We start from the raw sequence: 9774 nt of genomic DNA on the forward strand, positions 1-9774 counted from the left end.
AGATAACAAATATGGCGCAGAACTCGAATATGGCGCAGAACTCAGGAGGAGGAATAGCCTAGTGGTTAGAGCAGTGGACTATGAACCAGGAGACCAGGGTTCGAGTCCTGCTGTCGCTCCTTGTGACCTTGGGCAAGTCACTTTACCCTCCATTGCCTCAGGTACAAACTTAGATTATAAGCCCTCTGGGGATAGAAAAATACCTACAGTACCTGAATGTAAACCGGTGTGATATCTCAAATGAGATTGAATGTCGGTATATAAAAAAATAAATAAATAAATAAATAAAAAACAACCCATAAGCACACAATTAATTGCATAAAAATGAGTAAAACTCAATAATCCTGTGGGTAGTGTTGTGAATATGTGGTGGAACCTGGGGAGCTGTGGAGGTGACCACGCCCAGAGGGAGGAGCCCTGTGAAGAGAGCACTGGGCTAGACTCGTACTACACAAACACAAGAGTTCTTTATTAGACAGCTTGAAGAGAACCACCAGAGGTGGCAGTAGTGAGGCAGTCTAGTAGTTGCAGTCTCAGGGACCTAGGCAGAGGGAGCCCTTCTCTCCTTGGTGATGTCAGGAGGTTCCGCAGCAGGTCTCCCAGCGAGGAGATACTGTGGATGAGATAGACTGAGAGTTAGAGTACTCACTAGGTGTTTGCTGTTGATATGCAATTCCACCAGGTCTGTTGTAGAAGGTACAGGCACCGAGGCAGGGAGAAAAGGTCCTCGAGGAGTGAGTACCTGTTCCCTGTAAGGCACCTGAAATAAAGCAGAGGGTCCCTGAGTAGCGGGTACCCAGGTTAGCATATACCCTGAAGGGCAGAGAGAGAAAGCTTCCTGTGGCAGCACGAAAGCGGCAGAGTAGCATAGACAGGAACGGATTTGAGTCCTTGCTAACTCGGGGAGCTAGCAAATAAGTGAAGGTAATATACCTGGATGGCGTGTCGTCAGCATGAGGGAACGCCCTCGAGGTTCGCGCTAAGGGTGGTACAAAGACGTGGGTTGCGCACGTATCCTAGTAGGTACCTGGGAGGAGCAATGGCGGGAGGCTGCACCATAGCCGTTCCAGGGACGCCAGAGAGGTCGGCTTGTAGATGTGGCGATAGCCATCTTGCCCAGGTAAGCAGAAGGAGCCGAGAATAAGGTGAGGCAAACGGGGCGAAGCCGTCGAAGACCGACGGACGCAACAGGTAGATACATTGCATTGGAAGAATTTTAGTTCATTTTTCCTTCTGTAATTTTGTTGTAGATTAAACTTAGCAAACTTTCTCCTAGATTCATCAAAATGCTATAAATATAGCGGAAATAGCACCTGCGATTAAAAATGGGCATGGTTAGGCAAATTGTAGAGTTACCACATCACATATATAAACATTATTTCGTAGCACATTATTTGTTTTCAGCGTACATAGTATATCATGGCAGGTTGTAACACACACCCACAGCTGTTATCACAGAGAGAGAGAGAGAGACTTTGTATAGTGTCAGTGTGAATTGCTATATATATATACTACTGTAAGAGTGTACACTTTCAACTCAGGTTTGGGAGATGGGGTGGGTTTAGGGGGTGCTTTTACATATACAGTTAGAGGAATTAATTGCAATCCAGCTATCCAGCTACCTCTACACCACTGGCTCTATCGCATCAACATCTCTGCCTGCTAGTCTTGGTTTCGGGGAGTGTTCCTAGTTGCTAGGGGTGTGCATTCGGATTGACCGCATTAGTAAAACGCAACTCATATTTTTTTTTTACTTAAAAAATTGATTCGACATAAACGATCGGATTTCCCACATATCGAACATAGATATGTTCGATATGTGGGAAATCGCGATTGTTGAGCCAAAATAAAAATATAAACCCCCTCACCCTCCTTAATCCCCCCCCCCCCCGACTTACCACAACTCCCTGGTGATGGAGCGAGGAGTGAGGACGCCATTTCTGCAATCCTTGGCGAGAAGCATGTGACGTCGGCGGCACGTCGAGTGACGCCGGCGTCACGTGATTCCCGGCTCGTTCGCGCCGGACGGCTCGTTCGGCCCAAAAAGAACTTTTGGCCAGCTTGGGGGGGTCAGGAGGCCCCCCCAAGCTGGCCAAAAGTTCTTTTTGGGCCGAACGAGCCGTCCGGCGCGAACTCGCCGGGAATCACGTGACGCCGCGTCACTCGACGTGCCACCGACGTCACATGCTTCTCGCCAAGGATTGCAGAAATGACGTCCTCACTCCTCGCTCGATCACCAGGGAGTTGTGGTAAGTCTGGGGGGGGGATTAAGGAGGGTGAGGGGGTTTAAATTTTTTTTTTGCACATATGTACATATACCCAACTCATTGGATTTTTTTTATGTCCATATTGGCCGCAAGTGGGACCCCCTTTCGGACATAAAAAATATGAACATAAAATTTTGCTCTGCACATCCCTACTAGTTGCTTCCAGGAATGACCCCTTCCAGTTGGAGAGCTGAGGGATTCCTGCCCCAGTGTTTGTGTCTGCACTGGAGGGTTTCTTGATTGTGGTGACCACAAGGCTGACAGTGCTGACTACTTTGGATGGAGAGGCGGGAGACCGGTCTTGATGCTGGCTTGCATTCAGTGAGTCTTGGAGCAGAACAGGCTGGGTTCAATGAGGCATGGTGCTCCGACAGGGAAGCATTGGGATCAAGCTGCAAGGGCCAGGAGATAGTGTGCTTGCCCAACCTCCCCCCAAGCTACGGTTCCTTCCTCCTGCTCACCTCTGCCTGGGCTCCTAGTGCACAGCTGGTCCAACGGGAGACAGCATCCTCCTTTTCAGTGGTTCTACCAGGGCTGTTGACACCCAGGGGCTCGGATGAGCCAGCTCCAACCCATGCGACGGCCAGAGCAGCAGTAGCACCGTCTCAGGGACTCTGCTCACTAACATCAGTAATGGAGGCATGTTGCTGCCCCCAACAGCCAGCAGTGTAGAAATTCCCCAACCTTGCTGAGTGCTGCCACCTCCTCTTGAGTCAGGCCTGAGCTGAAACACGAGTTTGAACACATGGAGAAGAGGAGCAGCAAGAATAGTGCACGAGCCTGGCAGGAGAAGTGGGGGTAGAGCAGCAATAGCGGAAACAGCAGCAGGGCAGGACTTCCACGCACCACACACCATCAAGGACTTGCTGCTCACACTCTACAACCACCAAGAAGGAACCAGTGGCGGCCACGGGAAGAGCCATGGGCATGTAGGCTGGAGTCTGCTTCCAAAACTAGGCCTAGGAGGAGCTTAGAGCGATTGGCTGACAGTGGCCTTGACTGCTCCGCTGTCCCATATCCTATGAGGGAGAAGCCCATGCCATCTCTGCCGCCTCTACTTCTTGGCCGCCTCCATTGGCCAGACGATCAACTGGGCAGTGGCCCTGTCTGCTCAACAGTCCGCCACTAAATGCCCCTAGTTCCATTTCCTTTGCCTAAATAACTTTAAAGCTATCCACCCCCCCCCCCCCTTGCCCTCCTCCCACTGAGGAGAGCTGGGATTGGTTATTCATGCCCTATATAGCCACCCATTTTGTGGTTTAAGGTGTGGCTAGTTTCATTTTAGAGCGGACTCCAGAGAAGCAAGATGCAGGATTTTTTTTCCTCCCTGCTAAGGCCTCTTGCCTCTCAGGATTCCCCTTTTCTGTAGGGGATTGGTCTCTGTGCACAGTCTGCCAGAGGATCCCTAAGTATTTCATTTGGTATTCAGATTTTTGCTGGATTTCCCTTTGGGGCAAAAGGGCTCACAAACCAGAGGACTGAAGACCCGTGCGCACCACTCTACTCCCGAGATGGGCAAGACCGATGACAGATCTTTCTGAGTGAGATTTTTGATGGCCAGAATGTATCCTGTTTTTCAAGAAGGAAAATACATTTTTTGTTGTGAAGAGGTTTTATGCCACCTCTCTTCACTGGGAGCCTTGCTGAATCATCAGGTTCTCTCCCAAAGTCTTTTCAATGCTGAGGAGTCATCCTTGCAGAACAGCTTAATAGAGTCAAGGAAGAGAAAGGAGACCCCTAACCAGGTTCTCCACTAACTTGGGAGCAGGACACAGGCCTGGGTGTTTGGGAAGACGCTGGACTGTAAGGTAGGATTTTACTAAGCTAGTAGGGGACCCCTGAACTAGGAATCCCAGAAAAGCCACTGAGGAGCTTTGAGTGCACAATTTACACCACCATGGTAAGCTGAACCAGCATTCTGGAAGAAAAAGACACTCACCCAGAGTGAAACAATCTATCTGTAAACACATCATCTGTAACTGCACAAGTATTTAAAGATGGACTTTTATTTGCCTTAAATCAATCAGTAAATTATTATTTAACACTCAGCACCTGGTCCTGTTTGTTTATTCACAGCATCTCCCTCCAGTGGATGCCACAGCTACAAATACACACAAGGGATACACTAAAGTTTCTTTCATTGTCTGGGTCATAGATGAGAGTCTCCCCCCATAGAAAGAATCTCCCCCCCCCCCCCCCCCCAGGGATCAAGAGTGAAGCTGGGAAGGAGTCCGCTAGCCAGAGCAGCCCTGAAGGCTGTAAACATGATTGTGTGTCCTTGGACTAAACACCCCGGGTAAGGGCTACACTTGCATCAAGATTGTGCTCAAGTTGGGATGCACAATGTCAACCTTGCATGCAAAGCCATTTGAGCAAAGCATGGCAAGTGAAATCAAAGGGTAAGCTCTCTGGGGCAGTCACCTACAGTCAAACAGTTGACTAAATTAGGATGCGATGAGCCAGAAATGCATATTGTTTGGTTGTAAGTGCCCATCCCAGAGAACTTATGCTTTGATTTTATTTGCCATGCCTTGCCACAATGGCCTTACAGGCAAGACTGATGCTGTACATCCCAACCTGGGCACAATATCACATGCAAGACTATTGTGGCAAGACCTGGCAAATAAAACCATTGCTGGGGAGTATGTAATGCCTTTGTTAACGTACATGCACATGCTGGTTTTTACTCCTGTTTTAGTGCACATTTTTTCATGTAAAAAACCCTGTTAAATGCAAAGGTGAACTTATTATGGAAAAATTATTGCCTTGAGAAGAGAAAAATATGTGCCTTTCGCATCAGAAATAGCAAGAACAGAGGCCGGGAACTGAATGGTGGCAGCTGGAGAGAGGCCCAGGCCCCTCACTGACTCCCCAGTTTCCCAGGTATCCAGGATAAACTCTGTCTCAGTGAGTGCCAGGAAGGGACCCACCCCATACAGGGGCATCTCCCACACAGCAACGGTTTCCCTGCCTGCAGTGTGAAGAGGCCTGGGCTACTGAAGGTCATCCCCCCCCCCCCCCCCCCCCCACACACACACACACGCACACTCGGTCTCTCCTGCCAGGATGGGTTGCTTCTGCACTCTCTGAGGCTAGGAAGAAGAGAGATGCTGGAAGTAGGTGAGGCATGGTGGCCAATGCTAGGACAGGGGGTGCAAGTTAAGGGGCAGATTCTGGGGAATTTGAGGACATGAGGAGACTGGAGGGAGGGCTAGAGAGAAATGGGAACAGGCTGGAAAAGAAGCAGGCAGATGCTAGGGAGAGAAAGAGAAGGTGAGAGGCTGGAAGGTGTGAAGGAGAAGGGAGAGGCTGGAAGGAGTAAGCAGAAAAGGAGAGAGGCTGAGAAGACAGACAAGCAGTGAGAAGAGAGTAGGTGAGGCATGGAAGGAGAGAGGGGAAAAAGAGAGAAGGGGAGAAGTTGGAAACTTGGGAAGAGACAAGGGAAGAGGCTGGAAGGAGAAAAAGAAAGAGAGAGGGGAGGCTAGGAAGAAACAAGAGGAAGAAGTTGGAAGAAGAGAGATGCTGGAAGTAGGTGAGGCATGGTGGCCAATGCTAGGACAGGGGGTGCAAGTTAAGGGGCAGATTCTGGGGAATTTGAGGATGACTTAGGGAATGGCCTCTGCTATTACTGGCATCAGTAGTATGGGGTCTACTCAGTGTTTGAGTACTTGCCAGGTACTTGTAGCCTGGATTGGCCACTGTTGGAAACAGGATGCTGGGCTTGATGGATCCTTGGTCTGACCCAGTATGGCAATTTCTTATGTTCTTAAATGGTGAGGCACAAGGTAGGTTTGCCAGCTTCTGAGAAATATATACTGTAAATATTACTGACAACTTACCTGCCAAGATCCCAGGAATTTTGTTCCTATCTACCTCTCCATTCCCCAGTGTCTGTCCTCTGCCTCAGTATTTCAAATCACTGACAGGGCCAGACAACACCTCCCCCAAACCTCATGTTCATCAAACTCTGAAGGGGACACTCTCTGTGGCCCTTGCAGTGGTTTGAAATGTTCTGTGGGCCCTTCTCATGAAAAGTTTGGGGACCCCCAGTGTACACTGACTTGCTACAGTGAGCAGACATTTGATGAAAAGGGACAGGCCTATTCAGTCCTGGTTTTGCCTCATAGTATGTTCCACAATTGGAACTTCTTCTCCCCAACATTGAAACACAGAATATAATAGCAGGTGAGGATCATGGGATCCATCAAGTCTGCTCAACTTGCTTTGGTAGGTCCCATTTGATCTCTATTTTCCCCTTTGCTCAGAGCTGGCTCTAGGCTAACCGGTGCACGGCACTCTGTGCAAAAACTGAAATTGGTACCCTCCACCTAGTGAAAATACCACCTTCATGCATGTTGCCGCCTATTGGCCTCACTCTTCTTCCATCCATGGGATAAATACTGTGCATCCCTAAAAGGCTAGAGGATGGGAATAAATAAAAAAGCTTAACTGGCATAGAGCGGCAGTTACTACTTTGCTTGCTGGACAGACTAGATGGACCATTTTGCTCTTTTTTTGCCATCATTACTATGTTACTATGTTAAATAAAAAAGCTTAACCGGCATGGAGCGGCAATTACTACCCTTAAGAGAAACATGGGGGTAACCTGCACGGAGCAGCAGTGACTGCCTTGGGAAGCTTGCTGGGCAGACTAGATGGACCATTTTATCTTTTTCTGCCATCATTATTATGTTACTATCCCTGCCCAGCCCACACATTCCACCTTCCCCGCCTCAATCTTACCTGGCCCCTTCTTCCATCCTACCCACATTTCTTCTTCCATCCCTGCCCTGGGCTTGCCAATAGGAGAAATGCACTGAGGACCCAGCATTCTTTCCTGCCACCAGCATCCTTCTCTCCCGCATAATTCAATGTACTGCATGGGGAAGAGAGGTACTTGGCAGGAAGTGGCATTCAGAAATGTCAGCATGCCTTATTATATTGGGCCCTAAATGTGTTGATGTCATGTCCATAGTTGCTGGAAGGCCCCAGTGAGTGCCTTCACCACTAAAAGACCCTGCCCAGAATCCCTTTCTCTCTTCCCCCATTCCCCCCAATAAAGGACCCTGCCTATCATCCTTTTCTCCCTTCCCCCATTCCCTACTAAAGGACCCTGCCCAAAATCCCTTTCTCCCTTCCCCCACCCTTTCACTAAAGGACCCTGCCCAGCATCTTTCTTTTTTCCCCTCATTAAAGCCCCCTGCTCAACATCATATTTTTTCTCTTCTTAACTGCCTCCCCCCAGCATCATGAGCTTCTCCATTCTCACTGCATTCCTTCTCCCATCCCAGCATCGTGCCCTTCCCATCCCACTATCACTTTCTCTCTATCTCCCCAACCCCCTTCATTTCCAGTTCAGCATCTGTTCTGTGCATACACTGGCAACTATGCCTGCTGTAGCTGAACTCAATGAACCCTTCCTGTTCTGAAGACAGCATTGCATGCACCATTGCACTAAATGTATCATCATGCTGACAGGATCCAAGCTCCTTCTGGGCCAGCGCTATATAAATACATCAGGAAATGCAGTGGCACAACGTTTAGATATGATACAGAGGAGAGTCCTAAGCAAGCATCGGAGACTTGGCCCACTAGCTACAGTGCTGGGAGCAGGAGGCGCATCCATACATGGTGGTTATATCACTCAGGCTGCTGGTTGCATGGTGCCTTTGAAGTTATGGCGCTGGAGGCACCTGCCTCTGTTGTCTATGTGGAAATTTGAGCCTGCTTGTGTCATTGCAGAGTTTCCTTGAAAGGATTCCAGGTGAGGGAGTCCACTTGACTTCTACTTGAGGTTTTGTAAATAATTTGTGTGCTGTGATTAGGAAAACTACTTACTAGGTAATTCCATTGAACTGCCACTAGATGGCATTGTGTATGGTAAAACTGCATCATATATGTGCATTAAGAAAAATATCTGAAGAGTTGTAATTGAACTCTCCTCTATGTGTCTCCTTTAAGATGTGTTGGGAGAGAGATCTTGTAAGGAGAGTATTATTAGAACTATAGAATCCTGAGTCTGAAGTTGGTCAGAAGTGGTTAGAGAGATTTAAGAGATCCTCAAGGGCTGTGGGCTGCCCAGGTCACCTCTCCCCAAGGAGAGAGAGAGCTCTGCAGAGGCTTTCCCTCTTAAGGGGAAAGGTCCAAGGCCAAAGGTGTGCTTCTCCCCACTGAGGAACTAGATGAGGGATCTGTCCTGGATTCTTAAAGGAGTGCTGGTGGTCAAGAAGATTGTAAAGGGAGAGAACTCCTGTGGAAGACCTGGGAGTGATGTGGTTTAGTGGGGAATATGGTGAACCCTTGCCAAGACCATGGAGGCTAATGGGAGACTCCAAGGTGGTAAAGTGGATAAGCCTAAAAAAAATGTTTAATAAAAATAATACTTACCAGAGAAGAGGCCTTAGTTATTAGTGGGACAGGGTCCAGCATGGGGAGAGATCTCGCTGATTAGAGGAGTTAACAGGTCACCACTGTTGTTGGAGCCCCGGGACTGAACACTGCTGTTTGCTGCTAAAAAAAAAAAAAAAGAAAAAAGAAAGTTACCACGGTTTCCCTGATGTATAAAAAAGAATAGAGTAAATGTAGGGGCATGATGCTGCTGCACCCCCTTGCTGAGTAGAAGCTGCAGAGAATAGGGAAAGAGCTGAGCAGTTGCTAGAGGCGGGCCAAGGTTAAAAAAAAAAAAAATGCTATCACGGCGTTTAGCAGAGCTGCCCTGGTTGCTCTGAGTGCTGTGGTGGAGCAGCCACTGCTGAATTGGGTGAGCTGGGGAAAATGGGAGTAATTGTGGGGAATTATAGTTTTTCTGCCACTGCCGACGACGCTGTAAGTGGAGAAAAAGTGGGACCGTGATTTAACAAAAAAAAAAAAAAAAAAAAGCCATGCTGAAGGAAAGCGCCGTTTGCGGATTTGATTGGGCCCTGCTGAGGCTGTTGAGCTGTGATGCCGTGGGGAACCTGTCATTTTTTTTCCCAAAAAAAAAGAAAAGCAGGAGGATTTGGGCCGCGATACACTAAGAGAGGAGTCCGTCGCTGGTCGGGCTTAAGCTGGGGGCTTCCATTGAGGTGCTCTTCTACTAGAGTAGGGAGTCAATAGCAATCACAGGCCTGCCAGAGTGCTGGCAGCCCCCATTAGGACTGCAGAGTTTAATAATAATAATAAAAAAAGGGAAGGCAGAGAGGAAGTATGAAGTACAGGTTATACCAGAGGGAAGGGAGTGCTGCTGCTACTGGCAGGGTGTTAGGACTGCTTTGACGCTGTTCCACTGCGACTGCTGGGGCTGTTGATTATAAAAATAAAAAAAAGAAAGAAAAAAGGTGAAAACAGGCATCAGAAGGAGAGAACAGGCTAGCAGAAAGAGTTGGCTGACCAACAAGCGTCAGCTGTGCTTTTGAGAGCTGACCCTGCTGGAGGTATACTCTCTCTTGCAAATTTGTCATTGCAGGAAGAAGGATAAAAAAAAAAAAAGAAAGAATAATTAAGTTATTGGAAGCAAAAGAAATGCAGA

General features: G+C 48.3%; 1 long non-coding RNA gene across 1 annotated transcript; it reads right to left on the bottom strand.

Annotated features, from left to right (window-relative positions):
• Positions 1-1089: 1089 nt before the first annotated feature.
• On the bottom strand, positions 1090-9522 carry LOC115093805. Its single transcript, XR_003857414.1, has 3 exons — positions 9471-9522; positions 8655-8777; positions 1090-1313 (listed from the first exon to the last, which is right to left on the bottom strand). It is a non-coding gene; the product is annotated as an uncharacterized LOC115093805 (long non-coding RNA).
• Between the last annotated feature and the right edge of the window lie 252 nt (positions 9523-9774).

Source organism: Rhinatrema bivittatum, chromosome 6 (genome assembly GCF_901001135.1).
Source record: "Rhinatrema bivittatum chromosome 6, aRhiBiv1.1, whole genome shotgun sequence".
Classification (NCBI taxonomy): Eukaryota; Metazoa; Chordata; class Amphibia; order Gymnophiona; family Rhinatrematidae; genus Rhinatrema; species Rhinatrema bivittatum.